This window comes from Natator depressus, chromosome 2 (assembly GCF_965152275.1).
Source record: "Natator depressus isolate rNatDep1 chromosome 2, rNatDep2.hap1, whole genome shotgun sequence".
NCBI classification, from domain to species: domain Eukaryota; kingdom Metazoa; phylum Chordata; order Testudines; family Cheloniidae; genus Natator; species Natator depressus.
The window spans coordinates 128,880,516-128,895,828 of NC_134235.1; the positions used below are offsets into that span (position 1 = coordinate 128,880,516).

General features: G+C 41.6%; 1 protein-coding gene across 7 annotated transcripts in view; it reads left to right on the forward strand.

Annotated features, from left to right (window-relative positions):
• CDH18 (cadherin 18) overlaps positions 1–15,313 on the forward strand; it is an 845,073-nt gene that overhangs the window by 328,660 nt on the left and 501,100 nt on the right. The gene's annotated exons all lie outside the window — the stretch shown is intronic.

The window sequence follows — 15,313 nt, forward strand, 5'->3', positions numbered from 1 at the left end:
CTGAGGAGATGAGAGGAAGACTGTATCATGTGACAGATGTTAATAATTTTCATTTAATGCACTTCTGGAAGAGACCCATCAGCCAGACACCTGGGAAAGAATTCTCTGTAGTAACTCAGAGCCCTCCCCCTTTAATGTCCCATCTCTAGACACTGGAGCTATTTGCTAATAGCAGTTATGGATGAGCCATATGCAATTATAGGCAACCTTGTCATACCATCCCCTCCATAAAATTGTCAAACTCAGTCTTGAAACAAATTAGGGGTTCCCCCCCATTATTCCCCTTGGAAGACTGTTCCTGAACTTTGTTCCTCTGATGGTTAGAAGCCTTCCTTTAATTTCAAGCATAAACTTCTTCATGGCCAGTTTATATCCATTTTCTCATTTTTCCAACATTGGACCTTAAACTAAATAACTCTTCTCCCTCACCGGTATTTATCTCTCGCTGGTACTCATATAGAGAGCAATCATATCTCCCCTCCATTTCAAGGATCATCCTAGTAGCTCTTCTCTGCACCTGTTCCAGTCTGAATTCATCTTTCTTAAACATGGGAGACCAGGACTGCACACAGATCAAGTCTCATCAGTGCTTTGTAGGAGAGTAATAACACTTCTCTATCTCTCCTGGAAATATCTTTCCTGTTGCAGCCTACGATTGCATTAGCCTTTTTTCACAGCTACATCTCTTTGGAGGCTCATAGTCATCCTGTGATTGACCAGTACACCCACATCTTTCTCCTTCTCTGTTGCTTCATATTGATCAATCCCCAGTTTATAGCAAAAAAGCGCATAGTCTCCCCTTCAACTAATTCCTTAACCAACTTTCTATTCTCATATTAATCCTGGTCTTCTCCAGTCTATGTGGATCTATATCTAATGCTTTAAGAAATCCAGGTAGATTAGATCTATTGCATTTCCTTTGTCTTATAAATCAGTTATCTTCTCAAAGAAAGTGATCACATTATGTATTTTCCATCAAATCAAGCTTTGATTCTAAGGATGTATATCTTCTGTTGTCGTCCAAGCAAGATAGCTCTCCTTCCTCTTGCTCCAGGTTGTTCTGTGGTTTGGTCATTCACTGGGAAGATGCATGGGGGACTGGAAAGAGTAATTCTATTTCTCAGGCTGTATAGGCACATCACAGGCTTCCCAAAACTAATGTCTGGAGTACCCTCTGAGAGCCATTATATGCCCATCCAGGGAACAGAACGGTCTGTGCAACTCCAAGTTTTCTTATACCTTGAATATTACCATGCAGGGAGCCTCTGCATGGATACCTCTCATCCAGCCACACATCAATCCTCCTCCTCATCATTTAACCAGTTCCATGCCATTGCAGGGGCCAAAGGCGTTGGTGCACCTCAGTCTTTCCTATACTCTGTCTTCTGAGGGCTGTAATGCTAATACTGAGGGCTGGTCTCATTTTGGTTCTTAGACTTGGTATGGAGGTGGCTGGGTAATGTTAGTGGCCTGTGATATACAGGAGGTCGGACTAAATGATCTGGTGGTCCCTTCTGGCTTTAAACTATGTAACACTATGACCGCTCATGTATCGGGACTGCAGTGGGCCCACAGTCAAGGGGCTCTGCAGCAAAGGAGGAAAGGACTGGATTTGCCTCAAAGGGAATAAAATTGTGCATTTATACTTTCATTTCTCTGAGCAATATCAGATTCTGGAAGCTGAAATTACTGTCAAGCTCAACAGATGGTGAGGAAAACGTTGCCACCAATTCTGTTAATAAAGGAGTTTTAAAAATAAGTCTGCTGAGTTGACAATTCTGTCGTCTTGGGCATTTTCAAAATATGACCTGCTTCCTTTCATACTGTTGTATGGAGCTGGGACCCTTCTGCAACCTTTGTACTGCCACCTACTAAGATAATTCTCAACCATGCACCCTGAAAATGGGACCCTTGCCTCAATTTTTTGCCTCGTAGTAAATAACTAGACTTTGAAGCATACTGGCACAGTGGAGCTACTCCAAATTATTTTTAAAAATGGTAATCTTTTGGAAATGCCATTCTTCCTGTCTGCATAATTTTGGTTTTACCAATTTATTCATCTTCTCAAGAGGTGAATTTATTAATGCATTTCCTCTGACACATTCAGTTAAATTTAAAATCTTTCAGGTTAGTGCAGCAGGAATGGATTAGGCCTGTTTTGTCCCTCTTGGGTATCATCTTTGTAGCAATGATTAAAAAAAGACCTTGCCTATCATAAATCTTTGTAAGAGCCAGCTTATATAATTTGAATAGCAATTGTCAGCAAAGAACCATTAGGAAACCAGGTATGATCCTAGTACATTGATTTATGAATAGTGGTGTATATGAATAGAATTATTTCCAAGCTTAAATCTTTCCAAATTTTTCATGGACTCTCTATTCAGCATTATTGAATGGGAGAGCATTGTTTTCAAGGAGAGCAAATTATTAGGCTTTCAGGATCAGATTTTCAAAGGTATTTCAGCATCTAAGGAGCGGCACATATTGAAAATACCTAAGTATGTTAGGTTCCTAACTCTTGTTGATTTTCATGATTTCAAGGAAGTTCTCTGCCTAACCTGCTTGGGTACTTTTAAAAATCCCATTAGGTTCCTGTCTGCATCACTAGGTGTCTAAATACCTTTGCAAATCTTATCCTCAATTACTACCATGATAGCAATAAGTACCTATATAGATAAACAAATAAAACATATACATTGCTTTGCTTTGAATAATTCTTGTTTTACTTTAAAAAAATTGTTGGAGTCAAGAAAAGTAGTGGTTAAGATAGGTGAAATAAATGAATTTAGAAGTAGTATTTGCAGAAGAGATACAGGGAAATCTTAGGTCACTGTTGAAAACTTGGCAAAACAGATTTTGAGTGCCTTAATTTTTAGTTGCCTAACTTCTGACACCTTTGGATTGATTTTCAGAGAGGTTGAGCACCATCTTCCATTCACTTCAGTTAAAGTTGTGGGTGCTCAGCACCTCTAAAAATCAGGGCCAAGCTCTCTTAAATTGGTGTCATAGGGCAGCCACCTCCAGGGCACTCCCTCATGTCCTCACAGTGGCTATGCAAGCAACTTGCTGCCTCGATTTTGTTGTTTTGGGCACTCATAGTTCCCCTCTTCTAGTAGTCAATCACCTGTCCACAATCTCCACCTTATATCATACAGCATCCCTTCCAGCACCATGTTGCTGCATGACCAGTGCCCCTTCCTAAGTTTTCACTTCATTGGTACCAGTAATTCCAGTACAGCTTTCTGAGCATTTAAGTCACCCTTTTGCAGAGTTAGTTTATTATGAGTCCCACAATCTTCAGGAAGAATTCTCCACCACAGTCCAAGCACTACATACAATCTTTCAATTCCCAACAATCCATCAGCACACCAAGTATGTCTCTGGCATCTCTCAAAACATGTCATCCCAACCAGTCTAGCTGGGATGCTTCTCCCCTCCCTATTGGCTTTCAGTTCTGTCTGCTCTTGCGTTCTCTGTGTCTTGGGACTCTGGACCCTTTCTCTTTGGAATGTGGTTCTGAACTCTCTCCCTTTGGGCTGTGGGCCCTGATTTCTCTTGATCTAAACTTCATGTGGTGTTTGGGCTATCAGTTATATCTCCCAGGGGCATATACTGGGACATACCCCCAAGGTTAAAACTTCCCTGCTCTCCTCATTACACCAAACTAAGGCACATCTGGACTAAAACAGGAGAGTTTGACTTTTTTTCATTTAAAGGAGCCGCTACCCTGTTACATAACTGCCCCTCTCAAAAGCAAAATTAAACAAGTCCTGCTTATCTCACGGGAAAGCCTCTACTCCCACCCACCCCTCCTTTAAGTTTCCAAACATCTCCATGGGATACATTAGACATACCCCAAAATGAGACATATTCTCAAACCATTTCACTTAATGCACGTAGATATGTCCAGGACTTCCCAAATTCCCTATGACTTTTCAAAATAGTCATTGAGGAATAGACTTATCTCAAGTCTTATCCATGATGTAGTTCCACTGGGTCTTCCTGATCTTGTCAACTCACCAGTTACAGGTGAACTGGCCTCTTTCTTGTTAAAGGGCCAGTGTCACCCTCTGACATGTAAACACACAAAATCTGATGCCATTTTATAAAACATTGACCTTAACTTTTTAACAGTACCTCCACCATTGTGCTCTGTAAATAATATAGGCTCTGATTCAGCAAGGTACTTATACATGTACTTAACTTTAAATACCTGAGGGTATGTCTACACAACCCAAGCAGACGAGCCTCCCATCCCAGGTCAACACATTTGGGCTAATGCTCTAAAAATAGTTGTGTAAACAGTGCTTTGAAGTTGCAGCTCAAGCTAGTGGTAGGGATCAGAAGCACATCCGCCCCCTTCCTAGGCTTCAGAGCCTGAGCTCCAGCCTGAGCTGCAACTTCAAAACTGTTTACACTGCTATTTTCAGAAAGCTAGAGTGGGCCCACTAGACCAAATCTATCAACTCACTCTAGGAGGATCACATCCCCAGATTGTGTACACTGAGTAGTTCTATTGACTTCATTGGGCTGCCACTTTACAAAAACCAAAACATCAAAAACCATAAGTCTGGGCAGTGTGATTTCCCCCCGCCCCCAACCCCAAATCCCATGGTTTATTAAGACTAATCACATATTTAAAGATAGGTAGCTGCTTAAGTAACTTGCTGAATTGGGGCCAAGCTACTTATTTATTACAATTTATATTTTTGTAAGCAAAATAACAGTGATTAGTTCATGATTTGGAGTTTTATTATAAAGATTACTTTGCAAAGATAAGGAAAGCCCTTGTGAAAAACTGTAGACATACTCCCTAATAAATTGCACTTTGATTCTACTTTAGTGCAACTACCCGTCACCAATAAATCACCCAGAGAGAGACCCTCCCACATCCAGTTGTCTACAGTTTTAGGCTTTCTGCCAATTGTTGTTGGACTGTCACATTTGGATTTTAAATTTGCAGCTGAAACAGTTTTTAAAAAATGGAACATAATTTGCAACCAATTATTCTGCTCTTTCTTTGGCCAGCAACAGAGGGGAAAAAAAATCTGATTCTAACTTTGGCAAAAACTTTGAATCAGACGTAAAACGATAAATTCTTAATATAGAATATTGCCCAAAACTCAACACAAAACAAACTAGAATTTGAACAATATATCTTGTGTTATCACTAACGAATATTAAGGGTCAGACTGTGCTCAGCTCCCGTATGTCTATGTAATGGGAGAAGGCACAAGGAGCTTCTTCGTCCCATCTGCCACTCCCTCCTGTGAACAGGCCAGCTTCTTAAGTCCCTATCAGAGCTAATCAGGTGAGGGTGAGGCCATCGATCTATCCCTTGCTGTACTGGACAGCAAAGCTGACTGGGTGTGGTGTTGCCGGGGGAGCATGCAGCAACTTCTCTAAGCAGAGTGTAGTGTCTGTGTAACCTATGGAGAAGGGAGGGTCACAAGTCCTCCCATATGCCACTCCACAGAGGATATGAGTTGTTACAGCCCCCAGTTACAGAGCTTTAGCGCAAGCTGTAGTACCTTATGGCTTCGTCTCTGGAGGATCTCTGTTCAATCCTTGGTCTGTCAGCTAAGATGGCAGCTATCTCATCTGCGTAGGCTGAGAGTCATTGGAGGGAATTCTTGTGGAGACAGAATTCCTTCTGTGGATTCCAGCCATTGAATGGTCCCTCTGCAGCCCCTCTAATATACCTGGCAATGCCAAGGGAAAAAATCTAGCCTTATATTTGATTAAGGAGGAAAGGAAGAGAGATGATTTACAAACATCTTCTACTTCAAAATGGTTCTGCTATTTAGAGAATGACCGACCAATCGTAAGCAACAAAAATCTTTTGAGAATTGGCTAGAATAATACCTGCTCAGTAGAATGAAATCAAATGACCTGTCCTTCTCCTACTGACACCACTATCAATGGGAGCAGGTTAGAGTTCACAAAAATGGACATTTTAGCACTGATATAAACAGAAATTAAATATATCAGAGGAACAGGGGCAGCATAATATTACCTCCTTCACTTAGCCTTCATCTCTCATGTCTATTCAGACTATAAGCTCTTTGGGCAGGGACTGCCTTTTATGGTAATCTGTACAACTACTAGCCCAGTGGGGCCCTGACCCAGGATTAGGGCCTTTTCCCATTACCATGATACAACTGATAGTAGTAAATGCAGACTCATTTTATTCTGGAAATACATAAGGTCCTCCCAATCACAGTGTTGTTCTACCACCTTCCACTAGGTTTTCACAGACTCTGAATGCAAATTATTTCACATTTCTGCACTGGTAACAATATTTTTACTAAGGTATGTTTTATAATTTAGCGATAGGCAAAACAAAAAGGCATAATTTGGAGCAAATTTGTATTGGGTGGTATGTATTTCTTGTGAATTACCATTATTTTATTTGAAATTATATTCATTAATAGGGAGAAAATATGGTTCATGTACATATTTTGAGCGCTGTGGGCTTCTTGAACTTCTTGTTGCTTCAAATCCTTTTTGTATGTAAAGAGAATGTTAGCACTAGCTATTACTATGAATCCAAGTACTGCTACAAAATCCTCTATGAAAAATATTAGTTTCATTAATATAATAAGTATTGGATTCTTCTATATTTGAACAGTCACTTGACAGACCAAGAGCTTCAGTAATGCACTTACGCTGTACATGTCTTGTATACTAATGTCTTTATACAGCGACACTTTTCTAAGAAATCTATCACAATATAATGACAGGTGTCTTTAAAACCATGCTTCCAGCTACACTCATCTTTCATATTATTTATTTATTTATTATTATTATTATTTATTATACAAAAGTTGCAAAGAAAGTGCACATTATGTTTTGCATTCATGCATCTTGAGATTGTAAAAAGCAGAGAAATAATTCCTTACAATATTGTCAGACAGCCAAACCCAGCTGCCCTGTTATCTGCAAATTCCCTTTGTTCCAAGGGGTACAGATGCACCTCAGCAATCACTTACCATCCTGGATGTTGCTGTAAAATCAACAGTTGAACAGAAGCAAAAGCTGGGAGGGTGGAGGACGATCTGTGGGTGAGAAGGGAAAAGAAAAATAAGCAGTTGTCTCTTGGGAAAGGGGACTTCATAAATCCTAAGGCTGGGAAAGGATCATTGTGGTCATATAGTCTGACCTCCTATATAGCACAAGCCATAGAACTGCCCCAAAATAATTTCGATAGCATATCTTTTAGAGAAAACATCCTTGATTCAAAAATTGTCAGCAATGGAGAATCCCACCATGATCCTAGGTAAACTGTTCCAATGGTTAATTACCCTCATACTTAAAAATTTACACCATATTTCCAGTCTGAATTTGTCTAGCTTTCAACTTCCAGCCACTGGAATGTATTATACCTTTGTCTGCTAGATTAAAGAGCCTTTTATTAAATATTTTTTCTCCATGTAGTTGCTCATAGACTGTAGTCAACTCACCCATTAACTTTCTCATTGTTAAGCTAAATAGATTGAGTAGGGTACATTAGACAAGAAGAACACCTGGGAAGGAGTTTTAAGGGGCATTTATATCTGAGAAATGTTAGGAAGCCTTGAAAATGCAATGACGACAACCAATGCTTGGAGACTAGAGGGAGAATTTCTAATGAGAGGTGATAGGTAGAAAAGGTTCATTTTAATTATTGGACACCAATAATTTTATTTAAATATATTTAGTTTAGAGAAACAAAAAATGGTTCTTACTAATTGTTTCTCTTACTACCAATTCAGGAGTCTGATACCTACTACGTAGTCACAGGGGTTCATTTACTTACCATAAATGGTACCATAGTTAAGACCAAGCAAAATAATCACAATTATTAACCACTTATTTTATTATTAAAGAAAGAAAAAAAGAAAACATTAACAAAACTATACCCATGACTAAACGCAAATGATAAACTGGTTACTTCTGTTGAAAATTTTTCTGCATGCCTCGATGTGAACATCTTGTAACAAAAATTACACCATTGTAATAGAGCCACCTCTGGGGTCCTTTTCTCTTGGTAAATTAAAACAAAAGTATATTTCCTCAACTTATTGTGAATTCAGTTTTAGTATCTTATTAGATAATTAACACTGTTCATGGGCAACATAATTTGGTTAAGGGCAAGTGAAACCTGTCCAGTTGTTGTTAAAAACCTAAACAGTTTATAACTGGGCAAAGTAAGCAATCTTAACTAAATCATATGAAATCAAAGAAATATTTAAATTAGTTATTTAGAAGAAGGCTTTAATCAGCTTTCTTAAAACAGAACAATTATAAATATTAAGAATCCTAAATCCAGTTAAGTCCTACTATTTACCAATGTTTAGCCCCAGTCTCTTCTCTAGGAATACATGGTCTAACCATCTGGTGATGAAAAGGAAAAAACTAAAGTATTAAGTTACAACAGCATTTCACTGTCTGGCTATGCCGAAAGAATGACAGGAGACTTTAGATATGGGTTTGATCAGGCCGCAACTTTATTATTAGATGTCTGGGACTAACCTGGCAGATAAAATGTGCAGTGCAGGTGAAACCCCCACAATTAACCAGGGTTGTGGGGTGGTGAGTGCTTTTACCACCACCACCCCCACCACCTTTCCTTTTATGTCCCTCCAGCAGATCCACTGCCGAGAACCTCCAATTCCAGGAGGGTGGTGGGGGGCTTCCACCAGCTCCCCCGCATTTTCATCCAGGTCCCTCCAGCAATTCCCTTGCCAGGACCTTACCGATCATCCCCCCTCTTAGGAGGGATTAAGGTGGACTATAATGATGGGGGGTTGGCTCCCTGCCGTACCAATCATAGGAGTCCCTATCTGCCCCCAGCTCTCTCAATTACCAGCACCTCTCCTTAATTCCTTTTCCAATCCATTTATCTATTCTTTTGTGCCTTAATTTATGGAGTACCTGCACTGAACATCTGCCACAAGGAGGCACCAGCCATTAGCTTGGCTGCCTCCTCCCCACACCCAGCCGGGTTCCAGACATCTTCCAAGGCCCTCTTTTATATCAGCCAAAAATATGGCAGCACCTGAGTCTGACAAGTGCACCCCATCTTCCTGAAATAACTGTGGTGCTCCATAGAATATACCAGGATGTGAAATTACTGTGCCCCCCAAGGGCAGCAAGAATTTGGCCACTTCCCTGTTCACATACCTCCTGGTTTTGTCCACCCTGGCAGGGTTCATGGCTCCCCGCCGCACCCTGTGCTGAAGGATATTTGACCTGACAGTGTTAACCCCTGGACAAATTGCCAGGATCTGCTTCAGGTTCCTCCTAGTTCGAAGCATTAACTCCAGTCCTTTAAGTGTTCCCAGACCATTTTCTCCCAGGCGTATCACCAATATATCCGGTGGCCGCTGACGCGCCTGCACAGCATACAACAGCGATATCGGTTAATCCCATAACATGCCCCTCTGTGTGTGCCAACTGAGTAATGCTTCTCCACCGAATCCCACCTGGGAGCCCACCGAATCCCACCTGGGAGCCCAAAACACAATACTGTGCCCACAGATCCACACCCTTGTGTGTATAGTCAGCTGTCCCGTATCTGAAATAAGAACACAACCGATTAATGTTGATTTTCCACCTGTGGTCTTACATACGTTTGGTATGCATTAGACTGCCAGCACCTGATTGCTTGAATAGCCTCTGCTTCCATACCTATCTGCACTGCTGCCATAGCCCCCTCTATTCTGAATGAGTGGGAACCAAATTCATGGGCCAGTAGCCCCAACCTCATTAGCCCCCATCTCAACATGGTAATCATATGCCATGAGGGGACGCCTGTCTCCATGTACAAAAAGGGGAGCTTCTCCCTTTCAGGGAAAAACTGCAACATGTTAAGCAAAACTGCTAAGCATCCACGTACACTGCAACTGCTCTGGGAGGGGCCCGCTCCCCCCCCCTTTCCTTCTTGTTCCTATACCCCTTCTACTGAACTCTACCTCCCTTTGTGACTCTGTTCTCCTGTTGCTACCCTGCTCCAGTGGTGCCAGAGGAAAAGGAGAATTAAGCCTCCTTTTGTGAACCCATTTTTCCCCTTTTTGTGTCCCCCTGGAGCCATGCTGAGACTGCTTACCAGCTCCTGCCCCTTTTCCCTCCTTGACTGAAACAGGGAATGGCTTGTAACCGAATGGCTTGTTTGCCTGTCTATCTCTCCCCCTCTTTTTCTCTTTTGGCCCTATATCAGGACCCCACTTGGGTCTGAGATAATCCCCTAGGACCTTGTGGCCCCTGCCACAGCCAAGGCTTCCTCCCCCCCTTAACTGTCTGGACTGCCTTTTGGGGCTGAATTGAGTTGCCCAGAGCCCTTTTGTACCTGCCGGAGGAGCGAGGGAGGTTTCTTCCCCCCCACTCCCTCACTGTATGGGCTATATGCAAAATTGTGTTGGTCCCAGTGCCCTCTTTCTCCCCCCTGCAGTGATTGGTGGTGGTGGTGGGGGGTTCCTGCCTTTCCCTACCTGACACTGTGTGGCTTTATGTGGTAGTGGACTGAGCACTATTTATGCCCCCTCCCTCTCCCTGCTACCTTCCAGTTGTGGCAGGGAATTGTGTTTTTGTTTTGTTTTAAACAGGTCTCCTAGCTGAAAACATGGGGCTTCTAGGGCGCAGGGAACCAATGCCTGCTCCCCTCTGCCACCGTGTCCCAAATGTTCCCTGTTTCTATGGCCTGAAATGGGGAAGGGGCTACTCCCCGCTTGCTGTTCCTGCTCACTGTCCGGACTGATTCCACGTGGAGGGTTCTATGGAGCAGGGAACCAATGCCTGCTCCCCTCTACCGCTGTGTCCCAAACCCTGACTGCTTTTATGCCCTGCAATGAGGGAAGGGGTTGTTCCCCTCCTCCCCCAACCCCTGCCGATCATCCGGACTGCTTCCACATGGGGGTTCTAGGGAGCAGGGAACCTGTGCCCGCTCTCCCCTTCCACCGTGTCCAGTTCCTGCCTGTTTTTTGTCCTGAAATGGGGAAGGGGTTGCCCCCCCATCCCCGCTCACCATCTGACTGCACATGGTCCTGCAGCAAGCCATCTACCGGAGCCTCTGCTTGCCGCCTAGCCTGCTCCGAGTGATGAAGGGACAGTCCAGGCCCAGGCTGACCTTTTTAAACCCTTCATTCCTAGGTGGTGAGTCATCTACCATGCTGACTGCTTTTCCAGCAGTTTTACATCTCCCCTCCTCCCCACAAGCCAGAAAGCATTGCCCTCTTCTCCCGGCCAATCAGACAACCTTCCCCACCCCTTGCTTAAAATGCAGGGCGGTGATTATCCCAATAAAATCGTTACAAGACTGTATCTAATCCCTTGGCAGTGTCTTATTTAGCTTCTCTCAAGAATTCACATTGAAGTTTTTGGGAGATTTTTCTTGGGTTGTTTTCTTCTTGAGTCTTCTCTGTTTTTCTTATTTGTCTTGTAGAGCTTGCATTTAGACAGGGATGGGATGTGTTGTGGAATGCTTGCTGTCTAATCAGAGAAGAAAGTGTGTGTGTGTGAGAGAGAGAGAGATGCTCACTTCAGATCTTTTATACCATCTCCTTCTTTTTAAGAAATTATAGGGAAATGCACCTATTCCAGGTTAGTCTCTCAGGTGCCACAAGTACTCCTTTTCTATTCCAGGTTTGTTTAGATTCAGAGTTGGTTGTGTTCACCTTTTCAATGGCTTCATGCCTTTGGCGTTGGCTTAGGTGGCACCCTCGGCTTCTGAATATGCAATCTGTTTAATTAATATGCAATACTTATTTAATTCTTCTTCTGGCAGGGAAGCATCAGATAACTTTCAAAGCTAGTTTTAACTTTTTCTTCAGACCATTCTCTGAGATACTCTTTCAATTGTATTAGAGTTTGGGAATGCTGAGAATCAGGAATCTTGGGTTCCATTCCAGGTTCTGGAAGGGAGTGGGTCCTAGCACACAGCCAAGCACACATATTTGAAAGTCTGAAAGGAACTGTGGGTAATGTGGATGAGATTTTCCACATTAGAGACCTGAGTTTACATATCTTCCCCTTGAAAATGCACATTACTATATCATTCTTAACTATACAATCATATCATGAAATTCCTAATTTTTTATGCTTGAAGGGGAAAGCCAAGAAAAGAGTGTGTAAAAAATCCATAATGTGAAAATATTTGGCCACAATGCCTTATCCTATACAATTTACAAGGTCTATGGTAAAGTAAAATCAGTGTTTACAAAAGTAATAATAAAGCAATGCCTGTTATGAAGTCCGAACAGCTCAAGTCATAGGTGGCCAACACTCGAAGACTCTTCATTCTTGGTTATCAGATGAGTGCATAGACAAAGTTATAGGAGAGTGCTGAAATGTTAATTTCAAATTGAACCCTTTGACAGAATCCACTTTGTTGCATATGACTTTTTCCAAAACAGCATTGTTAGATAACTAGAGATTAGTTATGGGATACAAGCCATTTCAGTCTGGTTTAGGTTAATAGTAACCATAAGAATGGGCATACTGGGTCCGAGAGAGGTCCGTCTAGCCCAGTATCATGTCTTCCAACAGTCGCCAATGCCATGTGCCCCAGAGGGAATGAACAAAAGGTAATCATCAAGTGATCAATCGTCTGTTGCCCATTCCCAGCTTCTGGCAAACAGAGGCTAGGGACACCATCCCTGCCCATCCTGGCTAATAGCCATTGATGGACCTATCCTACATGAATTTATCTTGTTCTTTTTTGAACGCTGTTATAGTCTTGGCCTTCACAACATCTTCTGGCAAAGAGTTCCACAGGTTGACTGTGAGTTGTGTGAAGAAATACTTCCATTTGTTTGTTTTAAACCTGCTGCCTATTCATTTCATTTGGTGACTCCTAGTTCTTCTATTGAGGAGTAAATAACAGTTCCTTATTTACTTTCATCACACCAGTCATGATTTTATAGACCTCTATCATAGCCTCCTTAGTCATCTCTTTTCCAAGCTGAAAAGTCCCAGTCTTATTAATCTCTCCTCAATGGAAGCTGTTCCATACCCCTAATTTGTATCTCATGTCACTGTCAACTATCCTCTGTTAGGGCCAGCAATTATGGTGATATGGTAGAAATATACTATCATTTTGGTGCTAAGAGTGCTCCCCTTTGGACTTTTCTATATTATAAGAACCAAAGGCACTTGATGGAATTAAGACATCACATTTCAAAGAGATAAAAAGAAGTACTTCATGAGGCAGCCTGTAATTAGCCTGTGGAGTCATTGCCACAGGTAGTAATAGCTGAGCAAGCTTGAAAATAGATTAGATAGTTATATGAATAAGAATAGCATCTTCACGTATATTAGGTAGCATTAAAATTATAAGTACTATTAGTGCTCATCCTTCAAAGTATAAACCAATCACTAGGTAGGATGTGAAAGAAATGTCAGCCTCTAGTATAGTATTTCACTGTTAGATGCATTATGGACTTTTTTTTACTTCCTCAGAAGTATCCAGCATTAGCCCACAGAGAGAGCAAGGATACCGAACTATATGAACCATAGGCCTTTTCCAGTATGGCTAGTCATACATTGTAGCTTTTCCTTAAATAGTGCATATGTATATTAGAGATTGATGTTACGATTGAATGTGAAATGAGCTGTTGCTCTTTCAGTTTCCTAATGGACAGGTGTTCACCTCTTTAAAACAGCCCCCTGCCTTAATGATATTAATTACTGTTGTTGGTGATCTTAACTGAGAGAACAGGATTTGAATAGGCTTAGAAAATTATGTACTTTTTTACTCCTGGTCTGATTCACACTGAAGCCACAAGACCTATGAAGGAGAAACCTACATGGCTGGAATCTTTAAAGAAGGGGAAAATTTCTTATGTGCAATTAGTTATCACATAGGATTGTCAGTCACGGTTCTTGTCCCTGTAGGTCAAATCAGCCTAGTTTTTTCACTTTGATTTCAAAACCCAAGAGATTCTTATGCGTTTGGTTTCATGTCAGAATGTAAATTGTCCAAAAAAGTATATTTTCGTGAGATTTACACCCTGATTTCAAAACCAAAGAGGTATGGTTACTGGATAAGCTTCCAAAATACATCTGAAAACTGAATTAGGTCTCTGAACCATTTCATTCTCATCCGTCATTAATTAAATCATTCTTAGAGAGCCTAGAGATGCTAAGGGTACTTATATTGATTATTTATTGATATTTATTACGGTAGAGGCTGCAACCAAGATAGGAGGTCATTGTGCCGTACAGAGAAATGGTATGAGACGGTCTCTGCACAAAAAAGTTTAATCTAAATAGACAAAGGAAGTATTTGCAAAAAGAAAAGGAGTACTTGTGGCACCTTAGAGACTAACCAATTTATTTGAGCATAAGCTTTCATGAGCTACAGCTCACTTCATTGGATGCATACTGTGGAAAATACAGAAGATGTTTTTATACACACAGACCATGAAAAAATGGGTGTTTATCACTACAAAAGGTTTTCTCTCCCCCCACCCCACTCTCCTGCTGGTAATAGCTTATCTAAAGTGATCACTCAATGTGTATGATAATCAAGGTGGGCCATTTCCAGCACAAATCCAGGGTTTAACAAGAACGTCTGAGGAACAGTGGGCGGGGGAGGGGGTAGGAAAAAACAAGGGGAAATAGGTTACCTTGCATAATGACTTAGCCACTTCCAGTCTCTATTCAAGCCTAAGTTAATTGTATCCAATTTGCAAATGAATTCCAATTCAGCAGTCTCTCGCTGGAATCTGGTTTTGAAGTTTTTCTGTTGTAGTATCGCAACTTTCATGTCTGTAATCCTGTGACCAGAGAGATTGAAGTGTTCTCCAACTGGTTTATGAAAGTTATAGTTCTTGACATCTGATTTGTGTCCATTTATTCTTTTACGTAGAGACTGTCCAGTTTGACCAATGTACATGGCAGAGGGGCATTGCTGGCACATGATGGCATATATCACACTGGTAGATGTGCAGGTGAACGAGCCTCTGATAGTGTGGCTGATGTTATTAGGCCCTGTGATGGTGTCCCTCAGGGGCGATGGTGTCCCTCACGAAAGCTTATGCTCAGATAAATTGGTTAGTCTCTAAGGGGCCACAAGTACTCCTTTTCTTTTTGTGAATAGAGACTAACACGGCTGCTACTCTGAAAGGAAGTATTATCCCCATTTTAGAGATGGAAACTGAAGCACAGAGAAATTAACTGACGTATCCAAAGTCACACAAAGTCTATGGGAGAACAAGGAACTGAGCCCTCATCTCCAGAGTCCCAGTCCAGTGCCTTAATCACAAGACATGATTCCCACCTGCTTGCATATGCAAGCCCACTATAGAGATTTCAAAATATGTCCCTTGCCTAT